Below are 14585 nucleotides of genomic sequence, written 5' to 3'. Positions count from 1 at the left end.
CTGTGTTGTTCTTGATTGCAATCCATGCCACTGTCTTACTATTAGATTTTAAAATAAAATTGTCTTATTATAAACTTAATTTTTTTGTTTTAAAATTCAAGCACTTAAACATCTTGAAGTAAATATAGACATTTTAGGTTATTAAACATAAGGAATTTTTACAAGTAATACTTTCTATGATACATGAGAAAATAATGTAAGCTTATGATAGTCTGAAAACTTATAATTTTACTTCAGTAATTCCAACATTATTCATCAGTGCTTATGAAACATCATGCATATAAGTGCTGGTGTTTTTTTGCTACTAAGCAGGAGAATAGAATTATTTCCAAGGAAGCTTTTCCCTATAAAGCTATAGATGCTAGACCATGTTGAAGATTTATGACTTAATGTCTTGCAATGAAATAATATGGTCCCTGTGAAGCTTACATTATTTCACAAACATTATTTAATGTATAAAATTCTGAGTAGAATCTCTAAAGTGAAAGGAACAAAAGTCAACGGGGAATATTGAATACTTTTTAGCTTTGTGTGAATATTATCCATGCTCTAATAATTCTCTAACACTTCTATGAAGCTGTGAATTCAATAATAAACTGATCTTATTTGCACTAGAAGCAAGTTTGGGCATTGCCTATGGAAAAGGTTAATCAGCCTGTTTGCCATTGTTACTGGTTTCATTTTTTTCTACTTTTAGACAAAGTATGTTTCTGTTTTTCAAAAATGTATCTTGTGGATGAAGATTACTCTGTTGAACTTAGTCTATACCTTTCAGTAGAATTTCCTGGTTTATAAAAAGCATTATTTATTCTTTAGAGTGAAAAAAAGTGGTACTACTCAAAAATAGAAGGTATAGATCCTCCATACCGGAAAATTTCTTTGTAGAAGACAGAATTGATTAATATGTTTAATGTAAAAATTTGACTAAAATATTAATGTAAGTATGATATGCTGACATTTTGACCATTTTGTGCATATTAAAAATAAACCACACGAGCACTCAGTTTGTTTTCATAGGTGGGGTTCATTTGAACCACTGCAATTTTATTAAACAATGACAGATAGACATATGAAAATTTAGAATTTGTAAAAATTAATTAGAATATTTTAAAGTTAGATATTGAAAATATAAAAGTGAATGAGTAGTTTTCACCTAGAGGGAACTGCTTAATCACTGAGTTGCAAATCAAAGTTTTTTTTGGTTCATAGAGGTATGTGTCTGCTGTTATAGATGCAAAGACAATATAATGTAAACACACCTTTGAGTACCCTCTGATTCTTGAATATTTTTCACTTTTTCTAATTATATATAATTAAATAGTTACTTCCTGCTCTACCAAATGTATAAATTGATATTTATAAGATATTTCTAATGAATTAAATACCAACATTACTATTTTATTATTTAAAAGGACATATATGATTTATGCAAGGAAATATATTTAAAATATACTTTCTACTCATAAAAATTAAGAAAATAGTCTGATATTCAAATGTCTCAATTTCAGCAATTTTCCATGCAGCTGTATTCAAGGAGATGAATCACTTTGTTACCATACAAGATAATTATTCTGTTTTCAAATTTGTGGGAAATTTCTGAGAAGAGCTTTTACATCCAACCTTCCATAAAATGATTCTGTACACATTATTATTGCTTAATCTCAAGATTCTTAAAAGTTCTAGTAAATAGTCTTTTAGGTAAAAGATGAAGCCTTCATGCATGTGTACGATATAATTATCTTCCTCAGGTGTTTCAGTTTTATAAATACTTTCAGTTGTTCCCAATATCCACATAGCTCTAGATACCTAGTTAAATTAGTAAGGGATTTGCACACAGGATATTTTGGTAAAACTATGCTGCAACATTTATTTTGATTTATATTTGAGTCTATAATAAGTTATTTTCTTTTCAACATACAGGCAACTTCAAGGCAAAAGACTGTGGGAAGAAGAAATCAAAGGCCATTTTCTTATTTTCGTTACTTATGGCAATCATGATTATCCCTTTTTTGTTATAAAATGCGAAATAACAGCTGAATTTGATTTAATTTGTTATTTGTCTGTTAGTTGAATTTTAAACTTCTGTTAATACCCATAAAGTGAAAAGCCATCAGTAGACAAGATAAATAAATTATATCTAATTTTCACAGATATACCCTGCTTCAAAGCCATGTCAGAGTGCAATTCACAAGAGTTTAGCTATATATAAATGATAAGATGCTCTGGGGAGAAGTTTTGAAGATTTGCAAGCTTCTTCCCTCAGGATCAACATTGATGAATCTAAGTAAATGAGGGAGAAGAAGCATACAAGATAATAATTATTTACAAAAACAACAAAATGTTAGAAACATTTGAAAAATGAAGGTTCTGTGCCGAGCACAGTGGCTCACGCCTGTAATCCCAGCACTTTGGGAGGCCAAGGCAGGTAGATCACCTGAAGTCAGGAGTTTGAGACCAGCCTGGCCAACATGGTGAAACCCGGTCTCTACAAAAAATACAAAAATTAGCCAGCCATGGTGGAGAGCGCCTGTAATCCCAGCTACTTGGGAGACTGAGGCAGGAGAATTACTTGAAGCCGGGAGGCAGAGGTTGCAGTGAGCTGAGACCACACCATTGCACTCCTGCCTGGGCAACAAGAAAGAAACTCCATCTCAAAAAAAAAAAAAAAAAAGAAAAGAAAAGAAAAGAAAAGAAATAAAAAAATGAAGAAAGAAAAAGGTTCTTGTGAGTGTGTGTGTGTGTGTGTGTGTGTGTGTGTCTGTGTCTGTGTCGTAAGTTGGGGAAAGGGTTCCTGGTTGCATCCTAGGGTGAAACACATCTGAGGGCAGCAGTAAGAGTAGTACTGAGTGAAGAGAAGTTTTGAAGATTGGCTCTGGCCACTTCCTCATATGATCATTATCTTTTAATAATAAATACATGACTCTTAACACCTGACTGATAAAAACTATACTTGAGTTCCCCATCTACAAATTTATATTCTTCCTTTCATCTTTGGGATATTATAATGCAAACTGAAGGTGGCTGTTTTCTTTCAAGGCTTCGTATTTCTAAGAATTTAATGATGACTACTTGAAGAGAGAAATTGTCTGCTGGAGTAAAAGCAAAGGGATAGGATTCTTACTAGATCTTTTGAGAGTTAGGGATCCTCATCCCAAGGCTGACTGCCTCCTCCCTCCAAATCACTAGAAAGGCAAAATTTGTTCCTAGCCTTCTCCCTCCTCAATCTATTTAATGTGTTAGTGTAAATAATCTGGTGGTGTGAAGGAACTCATTTGTACCCATTTCTCATACTTGACTACGCCACTCTTCCCAGCTCTGAATAGAGTGATGATGATTGCCTGACATCTGTCGTCGAGGGGTATTTAAGCCCGCAGAAATTAGAAAATACCTCAAATCATACTTTTTTAAAAAAGATTGCTAGCTTAACAGAATACTACTTCTGATAATAAACTCAGTTGAAAATCATAATAAGCTGGGAAATGCAAATACAAATAAGAAAAACAACATATTAAATTTATAACAATGTAAACAAAATTAACGGAACTGATGGAACAATTGTTAATTGACATAAATATATTTAAAGAAATAAGAAATGTGTGGGCAATATATTACATATAAAAACAGAATCTTCTAGATCAAGACAGCTAACTAGATGTGTCCAGGTCTTGCCTCCTCCACAAAGAAGAACCAAGACAGCAAGTAGCAAGTAGATAACCATATGAAAAATAAAGCATCTAGGGGAGAATGCTGGGATCCACCAAGGAAGCGATAGGGACAATGTGAGGCACAGAAGCAGGAGATAGCGGCATACACAGGGAATCAAGACAACTGGCTGGATTGGCTTGGAGCCAGGAGGGACTTACATTATAGAGAAAATGTAAGCCGGAGATCCTCAGCAGTTCATATTCCCGCCACAGACACCGGCAGTCCTAGTTACAGAAAAGGCCCTCGACCCTCAGAGGCCCTAAGCTTAGTATAGTGGGCTGACCAGAGCACACGTGACTACATTGTTCCAGAGAGGAAATTCATGCTGAATGTTAGCCACAAAAGCCAAGCTATTCGAGCATGGCACCATTTTCAGTGCAGTGCCAAACTGTATTTCAATTTTCCCTGTGGTCCAATAGTTTCTGTGTCTGTATATTCCTGGGGCCTCACTAACATCCCCCACATCCACCCAAAGGGTTGCAGAGTCACAGTGCTGGCTGGACCCAGTAATGTGGCCAGCCAGGTTTATAACACTTGAGGCCACGCAGCACCCTGCACACCAGGAAACAGGTGGTCTAGCAGATGAAGGAGCCTGCCGCCAGGACAAAGGAAACCAACGCATGCATTCTCCCAAGTCTGAGAATAAACTGCCTGATGCTGCTGCCACTGGCAACAGCCCCACCCCCACCCAGCAGGGGAACCACCACACACCTATGTGCCCTGTCTAGGGGCTCAGAGCTGGCCCAAACTGAGCTAGGACTCAACTGAGCTGTGCAGGAACAGTGATGGTCATCAGCTCCGGGAATTCAGAACCTTTGGCGGAGCATTTTTTTTCACCTTCTCTACCTCCACAACCTCCTGGATAAACAGGATAAAAAATTGGGCTTCCTTACAGAAGGTTTTTCTCTAGAGACTGTGGAAAGAGTAAAATCTTGCCTATTGTCTGTGATAAAATGTCTACAAAAACAAAAAGCACGGAATTGATGCCAACAGCCTTAAAATAATGAGTAGGATGATAGTAGAGTAGGGAAACAGTAGAATTAGGAGAGAATATCTATCTTTGCTGACTTTTCTTGAAAAACTAACCAAATATAAAATGGGCTATAGGAAAAATTGCTAAAATGGATTTAAGGTAGAGTGTTGAACATGCTGCAAAAGTTTTAAACAGTGACTAATTCTACTACAAAATACATGTACTAAATATATTTCCTTGTAATCAAGTGTCCTGAAGACTGTAAAGTCTGTGAATGTGTTGAAAGATAATTAGCTTAAAATTTGTATTTACACTTTTTATTTTTCATACTATATTTAATTTTTGTGGGTACAATGCAGGTAGATATATATTTATGGGGTGCATGAAATGTTTTGATACTGGCATGCAATGTGAAATAAGTACATCATGAAACATCGGGTATCTATTGCCTCGAGCATTTATTCATTGAGTTACAAACAATACAATTATACTCTTTAAGTTATTTAAAAATGTACCATTATTATTTACTATTATTGACTACTATCACATTACTGTGCTATCAAAGAGTAGGTCTTATTCATTCTTTCTATTTTTTTGTACCCATTAACCATCCCCACCTCCCCTCCAGCCATCTTTCCCCACCTCTGGTAACCTTCCTTTTCTTTCTATGTCCATGAGCTCAATTGTTTTGATTTTCACATCCCACAAATAAGTGAGAACATGTGATGTTTGTCTTTCTGTACTTGGTTTTCTTCACTTAACATAATGATCTCCAGTTCCATCTATGTTGTTGAAAATTACTGAATCTCATTATTTTTAATGTCGGAATAGTATTCAATTGTGTATAAGTACCAAATTTTTTAAAATTTATCTGTTGATGGACACTAAGTTTTCTTCCAGATATTAGCTATTGTAAACAGCTGCAACAAACATGGGATTACAGATACCTCTTCAATATATTAATTTCCTTTTTTTGGATAAATATCCAGCAGTGAGATTGCTGGATCATGTGGTAGCTCAATTTGCAGTTTTTTGAGAAACCTCCAAACTGTTCTACATAATGGTTGTACGTATTTACATTTCCACCAACAGTGTATGAGATTTCCCCTTTCTCCACATTTTTACCAGCATTTGTTATTGCCTGTCTTTTAGATATAAGTCATCGTAACTGGGGTGAGACAATATCATTCATCAAAGATACTGGCCTGTAGTTTTCTTTCTTTTTTGATATGTCTTTTTCTGGTTTTGGTATCAGGGTAATTTTGGCCTCATAGAATGAGTTTGGAAGTATTCCCTCCTCCTCTATTTTTCAGAATAGTTTCAGTAGGATTGGCATTAGTGTTTCTTTAAATGTTTGATAGAGTTCAGTAGTGAAACCATCAAGTTCTGGGCTTGTCTTTACTGGGACATGTTTTATTACAGCTTCAACAGGTTGCTTGCTATTGGCCTGTTCAGGTTTTGGATTTCTTCCTGGTTCAATCTTGGTAGTTGTATGTACCTAGGAATTTGTCCATTTCTTCAAGATTTTCCAATTTATTCACATAGAGTTGCTCATAGTAGCCACTAATGTTCCTTTGAATTTCTGTAGTATTAGTCATAATGTCTCCTTTTTCATTTCTGATTTTATTTATTTGGATCTTCTATTTGTTTTTTCATAGTTAGTTTGCTAAAGATTTGTCAGCTTTAAGTTTTCAACCCACTTTTTGTTTAATGGATCTTTTGTATGTTTTTATTGAAATTTTATTTATTTCTGCTATAATCTTTATTATGGCTTTTCTTCTATTAATTTGGTGTTTTGTTAGCTCTTGCTTTTCTAGTTCTTTAAGATGCATTGTTGGATTGCTTATTTGAAGTTTGTCTTCAGTTTTGAAGCCATTTATAGCCATAAACTTCCCTTTGAGTACTGCATTTGCTGTATCCCATAGGTTTTGGTATGTCATATTTCCATTATCATTTCTTTCAAGATATTTTTCAACTTTCTTCTTAATTTCCTCCTTGATCTACTGGTCATTCAGGAGCATATTGTTTGGTTTCCATGTATTTGTATAGTTTCCAAAACTCCTCTTCTTATTAATTTTTAGTTTCATTCCATTGTAGTTCATGAAAATGCTTGACATTATTTTAAATTTTTGAATGTTTATGATACTTGTTTTGTGACCTAACATATGGGCTAGGCTTGAGAATGATCCATGTGCTGAGAAAAAGAATGTGTATTTTGCAGCCCTTGCATGAAATGTTCTGTAAGTATATATTAAATCCTTTTGGTCTATTGTGCAGGTTACATGTGATGTTTGTTGATTTTCTGTCTGGAAGGCCTGTCCAATGCTAAAAATGGGGTATTGAAGTCTCCAGCTATTATTGTATTGAGTCCTTTCTATCTCTTTAGCTCTAACAATATTTTATTTCTATATCTGGATGCTCCAGTGTTGGGTGCATATATATTTAAAATAGTTATATTCTCTTTCTGAATTGACCCATTTTTCATTATAGAGTGACCTTCTTTGTCTCTTCTCATAGTTTCATCCTGAAATCAATTCTGTGTAAGCATACTGATGCCTGTTTGGTTTTGGTTTCCATTGGCATGTAATACCTTTTTCCATCCCTTAATTTTTATTCTATGTGTCTTTACAGGTGATGTGTTTCTTGTAGGCAACATATCAATGGTTCTTGTTTTTTCATCCATTCAGCTAGTTTATGTGTTTTGATTAGAAAGTTTAGTACATTTCATTTAATGCTGTTGTTGATAAGTAAGGACTAACTCCTGCCATGTTTTTATTTGTTTTCTGGTTGTTTTGTGATCTTTTTATTTCTTTTTTTTATTCCTATCTTCCTCTACTGAAGGTGATTTTTTTTCTGGTGATATGATTTAGTTTCTTGCTTTCTATTTTATTTTTTATTGAGACAGAGTCTCACTCTGTTGCTCAGGCTAGAGTTCATTAGTGTGATCTCAGCTCACTGCAACCTTCACCTCCTGGGTTCAAGTGATTCTCATGCCTCAGCCTCCTGAGTAGCTGGGATTATAGGTGTGTGCCACCACACCTGGCTAATTTTTATATTTTTAGTAAAGACAGGGATTCACCATGTTGTCCAGGCTGATCTTAAACTCCTGAGCTCAGGTAATCCACCCATCTCCCAAAGTGCTAGGATTACAGTGCGAGCCACAGTGCCAAGCCTTGCTTTTTATTTTTTCTGTTTCCATTGTATGTTTTTTTTTTAATTTTGTTTTGGGATTATCATGAGATGAGGCTTGCAAATGCAATCTTATAACCAGTTATTTTAACTTGATAACATTTTTAACACTATTTGTATAAACAAAAAAGCAAAAAGATAACCAAGAAAAACTTGCTTTAACTTTGTCCCCCAACTTTTTAAACTTTTGTTGTTTCTATTTATCTCTTACTCTAATGACTATGTCTTGAAATGTTGTTATACTTATTACTTTGGATTAGTTCATCATTCAGTCTTTCTATTTAGGATAAAACTTGTTTACAGACCACAGTACCAATGTTATAATGTTCTGTGATTTTCTGTGTACTTACTATTACCATTGAATTTTGTACCTTCAGATGATTATTTATTTCTTGTTAATTTCTATTTCTTTCAGGTTGAAGTACTTACTCTCTTTAGCATTTCTTGTAGGGTGTGTCTGGTATTGATGAAATCCTCAGCTTTTGTTTGTCTGGGACATTTCTCCTTCATGTTAGAAGAACATTTTTGCCAGATATACCATTCTAGAATAAAAGATGTTTTTTTCTTCTGCTCTTTAGACATTTCATGCCACTCTTTCCCATCATAAGATTTCCACTGAAAAGTCTACTGCCGGATCAATTAGAGCTCCATTGTATGTTATTTGTTTCTTTTCTCTTGCTGCTTTTAGGATCCCTTCTTCATCCTTGACCTTTGGGAGTTTGATTATTAAATGCCTTGATGTAGTCTTCTTTGGGTTAAATCTGCTTGGTGTTCTGTAACCTTCTTGTACTTGGATATTAATATCTTTCTCTAGGTTTGGGAAGTTCTCTTATTATTGTTTTGAATAAACTTTCTATCCCTGTGTCTTTCTCTACCTCCTCTTTAAGGCCAATAACTCTTAGATTTTCTCTTTTGAGGCTATTTTTTTAGATCCTGTAGTCATGCTTCATAGTTTTCTTATTCTTTTTTCTTTTGTATCCTCTAACTGTGTATTTTCAAATAGCCTATCTTCAGGCTCACTAATTCTTTCTTCTGCTTGATCCATTTTGCTATTAAAGGACTCTTATGAGTTCTACAGAATGCCAATTGCATTCATTAACTCCAGAATTTCTGCTGCATTATTTTCAATGTTTTTAATCTCTTTGTTAACCTTAGCTGATAGAATTCTGCATTTCTTGTCTCTTATCTTGAATTTCTTTGAGTTTCCTCAACACAGGTATTTTGATTTCTCTGTCTGAAAGATGACATATTTCTGTTTATCCAGGAGATTTCCAGGATCTCTGTTTCTCCCTGGTGCCTTATGTGTGCATTTGGTGTGTTTGTTTTTTCCTGGATGGCGTTGAAGCCAGCAGATGTTCTTCCATGTGTGGGCATTGAATAGTTAGATATTTATTGTGGTGTTCACTATCTGGGCTTATTTTTTATCCATCCTTATTGGGAAGGTTTTCCAGATATTTTCAAGGACTTGAGTTTTGTGATCTAAGCTATTTCTGCTTTAAAGAGCACCCCAAACCCAATAATGTTGTTGTTCTTGCAAACTCAGAGATGCACCACCTTGATGGCCTTGAAGAGTATCCAGGAAAGTTCTCTGAATTACCAGGCAGAGACTCTTTTTCTCTTCCTTTACATTATGTCAAACATATAGAGTCTCTCGCTCTCTCGCTCTCTCTCTCTCTCTCTCTCTCTTCTTTCTGTTTTGAGCCACCTAAAGCTGGGGGTGGAGTGACACAAGCACCCCTGTGGCCACCACCACTATGACTGACTGGATTAGACCTGAAGCCAGCACAGCACTGGGTCTCACAGAAGGCCTGATGTACCCACTCCCTGGCTACTGCCTATGTTCACTCAAGGCCCTGGGGCTCTACAATCAACAAGTGGCAAAGCCAGATAGACTTGTGTCTTCCCTTCATGGGGGGCGAGGTCCCCCAAGCCCCAGATGAGTCCAGAAGTGTCATCTGGGAATCACAGATTAGAGTCAAAGATCTTAGAAGACTACTTGGTATTCTATTGTATTGTGGCTGAGTGGGCACTCAAACCACAAGACTCAGACCTTCCCACTCTTTCCCTACCCCTCCTTTTGCCAACGGCAGAGGAGCCTCCCCCTGTAGCCACTGCCACCCCAGGCCACAAGGAATACTGTCAGACTACCACCCATGTTCCCTTAAGGCCCAAGGTCTCTTAAGTTGGCTTGTGGTGAATGCTGCCTGGCCTGAGACTCACCCTTCAGGGCAGTGGGCTCCCCTCTGACCCAGGCAGGGCATGTCTAGAAATGCCATCAGAGAGTCAAATCCTGGAATCAGGGACCCCAAGAGCCCACTTGGTGTTTTACCCCACTGTGGCAGTATTGTTAACTAAGGTGCAAGACAAAAATCCCCTTTACTTTTCCCCCTGATTTTCTCAAGCAGAAGGAGTTTTGCCCCATAGCCACCATTGCTGCTAATATGCTGAGTCTCACCTGAAAAGTCATCAAGTCTCAGAGACTCTCCCAAGGCCCTTAATGTAGTACCTAGGTATCACTACTGGTTATTCAGGGCCCAGGGCTCTTTAGTTGGTGAATGATGAATGCCGGCAGGACTGGTTTTTTCCTTTAAGGCAGCATCTTCTCTTCTGGCCCAGGGTGTGTCTAGAAGTGTCATCTGAGAGCTAGGGGCTAGAGTGGAGACCTCATTACTCTGACTGTTGCCCTATCCTGCTGTGGATGAGCTAGTATCCAAGATGCAAGACAAAGTCCTCCCCACTCTTCCCTCTCCTCTTCTCAAGTGGAAGAATAAGATCTCTCTTGGATCTGTGAGCTGTGCGGCCTGTTGTTATAGGTGGAGTGATACTGCTAGAATTAGTGATTCCTTTTTGGCTAGGGCTGGTTTAAATGCTCCCTCTGTGTGAGAGCATCAGCTAAGTTTGATCTGGTTTTCCTTCCTGTTCTAATAGCACAGCACTGAGTTCAATGCCTCATAAAGGGTGGGTTCTCTCTCCCCCAGTGCCCAGATATTCTGAGCACCTTGCTGCTGCTGCCTGGGGTGGGGGAGTAGTAGCATCAGTGAGGTGATTCCAAACCTTTTTTCCTATCTCTTCAGTGCCTCTCTCAGTGATATGAAGTTAAAAACAGGTACAATTCGTGCTCACCTTATGTTTGGTTCTTATGTTTTCTGAAGATAGTTATTAACTTGGCGTTCTTGTAGGGGGTGAGGGGGACAATTGGTGGAACTTTCTATTCTGCCATCTTGTTCTGCCTCCTGATCTATAATTTTTATTTATATAAGTAAGAGAATACAGTGTCTTTGCATGTGAATAAAACTTAGTAATACAAAATTCTTGTTGGAAAAAAATTAAGCAAATTTCATCAATAATATTTCTTTAAAACATATGATGTGGTGTCCCAAATAAGGTGGGATATTCAGTAAAGGTACCTGAGAAATCCAAAAGACTTGGGCTGCATCATTGCCAGGTTGCTATAATAAAGGTCTTGGAATAATTTAATTATGTTGTTATTATTCATTAGATTATTGTCAGGTGTATATTTATTATGCATACCTAAATGGTGATCTGGAATCTGCAGAGAATAGTCCATTTCTATGAGGTCTTTAATCCAGAATTGATGCTATGGTGGAATGATATTTGATGCACCTTGATTCGAGACTGCATATTCTGAGCTGAGACAGCAAACAACAAATGACAAACTTCCTACTCCCTTCTTGGGCTGTTTTACCTGGGTTTACTTATTATAATTTAATTTGTTTTTCAGGCATGAATACAAAACTGAATTTATAATACATTTTAACCTATATTCAGATATAAGAGGGAAGTGTAAGAAGGTTTAAAATCCTTTTTTTCCCCCTAAGTGTCTCCGATCATACTGGTACTCTTTTTTTTCTAATACTTTGTTTTTATTTCATTCCTTTTAGGGCTTTTGAAATACAATGTCTTGCTCTTCATCACCCTGACTAGGAGCTTATTTCTACTTTCTGAATAACACATTATGTTACACAATCTACCGACAATAATTTTCTCCTTTTTACATGAGCTGGCTAGTATGAACCCTACATATCAAAATACACACAAAAAACATGATTTTATCAACACTATTTTAAAACATTCAATTGGTGAAATGCAAATAAAGTTATTTTTTAAAAAAAAGCTCTCCTTAATGCCAAACAGAGAATAATGCTTAATTTATAGGCAATTGTCATATATGTTTAGAAATTTAATTGATGAATATTAAGAAAACAAATTGAATTGCTAATCAATTCAATAGTTTTAGCATACTTCTTTAGTTGAGAGTCTGGTGACTATTTTAACTTTTAAATAAGGCTGGGATACAACAAATACCTGTTAAAAGTGGGAGCTCGACAAGTTTAAATACACTAATGACAAGAAAAATGGCTTTTAATATTTCTTTGGAATTTTTTCAGGCAGCTCCTGCCACCTTTTTTTGTCCCAGGAATACGATAGTAAATTCTTCCACTATCATTAGTGTAGGATCACTAGTAATGATGGGAGGAGATTTGAGAGGCGGGCTTTTCCACAAGGGGAATCAGACCATAGGGTACTTGCCTTTGTTTCAGACTTAGCCACTTTGGTCTTCCAGGGAAAACTTGATCACATAGTTGCCAAATGCGTTCATATGCGATCTTTGCCTAACACGTGCTGTATAACTTTGGGCACATTTCTTAACTTCTCTAGGCCTCACTGTTCTCAGTTGTAAACTAGATATAATGATAAGTTCTACCGCCTAAATGCTACTGTGAGGACTGAATAAGAATAAATCACTTAGCTCAGTAGTTGTCATGTAGAGGGTGTTCAAAAAATGATTGTAGATAGATCAATAGATTTACTTGGCAGCATAAAATATATAATAGATCAGTAAATCATGCAAATCAGATAACGTGTGGGAGATTAAAAAGGAATTATAGGACTCTTGAAAGGCAGAAAGAACATGATGACAGAGTGTAATAGAGACCCAAGAAATATTTAGTGGCCAATTGTGTATATCACAGGCACAATAGTGGAGCCTGGTCTACCTTTTTAAAGTTATAGGAAAAAGAATGGCAGCTCTAGAGAGGGTAGGCAGCCACCGGGGCACTGATTCATCCCAGAATGAATTGAAATAAAGTGGGAAATGGAGCTATATAATTATTTTTTAAATTTATAAATGTAATACTCAAACATGCCAGGCTTGATTCTGAGCATCTTACAACTATATAATGAGGAATCCATTTTATTTTTATATAACTCTATGAGAGAGAATTATTTTTACATACCCCGTTTACAAATGAGGAAACTGAGGTACAGAAAGACTAAGTGAATTACACAGGGCCACACAGATAGTGAAAGAAACAGCTGGGGTATGAAATCAAGCTATTTAGCTGTAGAGTCCAGAGTCTCAATCACAATGCAATGCTGCTTCCTTCATTGAGGTCCAAATACTAGAACTGAATTTTTAAACCAGAACCAATTGCAATTGGTAATAAATTACATTGTGTTTCTTGAAAATTTATGTTGCCTTCCATCACACCTGAAGTTAGAAATAGTGAGAGGAGCTGATTGTATTGGTCAAGGAAGTGTGGACAATATTTCTTAACAATCTGTAAGTCCTACAGGACCAGAGAAATATATTAGCAGACCATTAAAGGATATGATTTCATTATCTATGTAATTCTATATTGCAAATTTTAAAATAACTATTCATAAATTGCATATTCTCTATATTAGAAATTATATGTTTTTTAAATAACTGCTAATATTTTTTCTCACAAATGCTTTAACTAACAGTCATAGTTTTTGATTATCCTATTGCCTTTTATGAGCTGTGGACAGTTGCATGAAAGTCATATATAGCATACCAAAAATAGAATTAAGTGAATTAAAATTTAGAAGGATGGTCAATTGGATAACATCAACATGAAATTGATATGTACTATCATTCATTTAAAACTTATTCTGTTTTTGCATTCATGTGTAAAAACCCATTTTAGAAATTTCCAAATCTCCAAATGTTTGCCTCTCCATAAGTTTCATGATCAATTCGTATAAAATACGGTCTTTGGTAGCCTATTGTCCATCCTATTTCTGTATTCCTGAACTCCTGGTAATGTCTGAAAGAAAGATTTCTGAAAACTCACTGGTCACAAAACTGTTGAAATAGAATTTTAATAGCACTTGCCATAAATCAAACTAAATGTTACTAAATTATAGGAAAGTTGAAATTTTGTATTTAAACCTGAGTGTAGGGATGCCTTTTTTCCCCTGCTTAAGTTACTGAAACCCGTGAGTATCTTCAATTTTCTTCTACACTGGCTTGCATTTTGTACGCCTGTCCTTTTACATTCTCCTGAGACCTGGTAATCTGAATCAACTTCGCATCTGACGAAATAAGACAAAATTCCTCTGGCCCACTCTGAGTTGTATCCTTGGCCCTGTAAGTTACTGGAAAAACAAAAACAAACAAATAAAATCAAGTAATAGCAGATGACTTATTGCATTAAATAATTTCCTTTTTTATTTGATGTCCTTTTTTTCTCACTTCTCTATTTAATGGACAAATAATGACTCCCACTTTAGTGATAGGCTTATTTGCACTTTAGGCTAATACGAATGACAATATAGCATGGATAAAAGTACTTCCTAAATTAATTAGATATTTTATTTGGGATAAAACCAGAGGCCAATTAACATATCAAATCTGTGGTTTTGTAATGAATAAAAGTCTAATTTTACTATA

General features: G+C 35.8%; 1 long non-coding RNA gene across 3 annotated transcripts in view; it reads left to right on the top strand.

Moving 5' to 3' along the window:
• Positions 1-14585, top strand: part of LOC109026852 (uncharacterized) — a 472799-nt gene that overhangs the window by 234680 nt on the left and 223534 nt on the right. The window contains exon 4 of one of the 3 annotated variants that reach the window (XR_010133910.1): positions 1921-4509. The exons of the other annotated variants lie outside the window; for them this stretch is intronic. This is a non-coding gene — a long non-coding RNA (uncharacterized lncRNA). Of the gene's footprint in view, positions 1-1920; positions 4510-14585 lie in introns of those variants that run through there. 3 annotated transcript variants of the gene reach the window in all.

The sequence above is a fragment of the Gorilla gorilla genome, chromosome 4 (assembly GCF_029281585.2).
Source record: "Gorilla gorilla gorilla isolate KB3781 chromosome 4, NHGRI_mGorGor1-v2.1_pri, whole genome shotgun sequence".
Taxonomy (NCBI): domain Eukaryota; kingdom Metazoa; phylum Chordata; class Mammalia; order Primates; family Hominidae; genus Gorilla; species Gorilla gorilla.
Note: the sequence above shows the minus strand (reverse complement) of the source record. Positions and strands in the feature narration are given on the sequence as shown.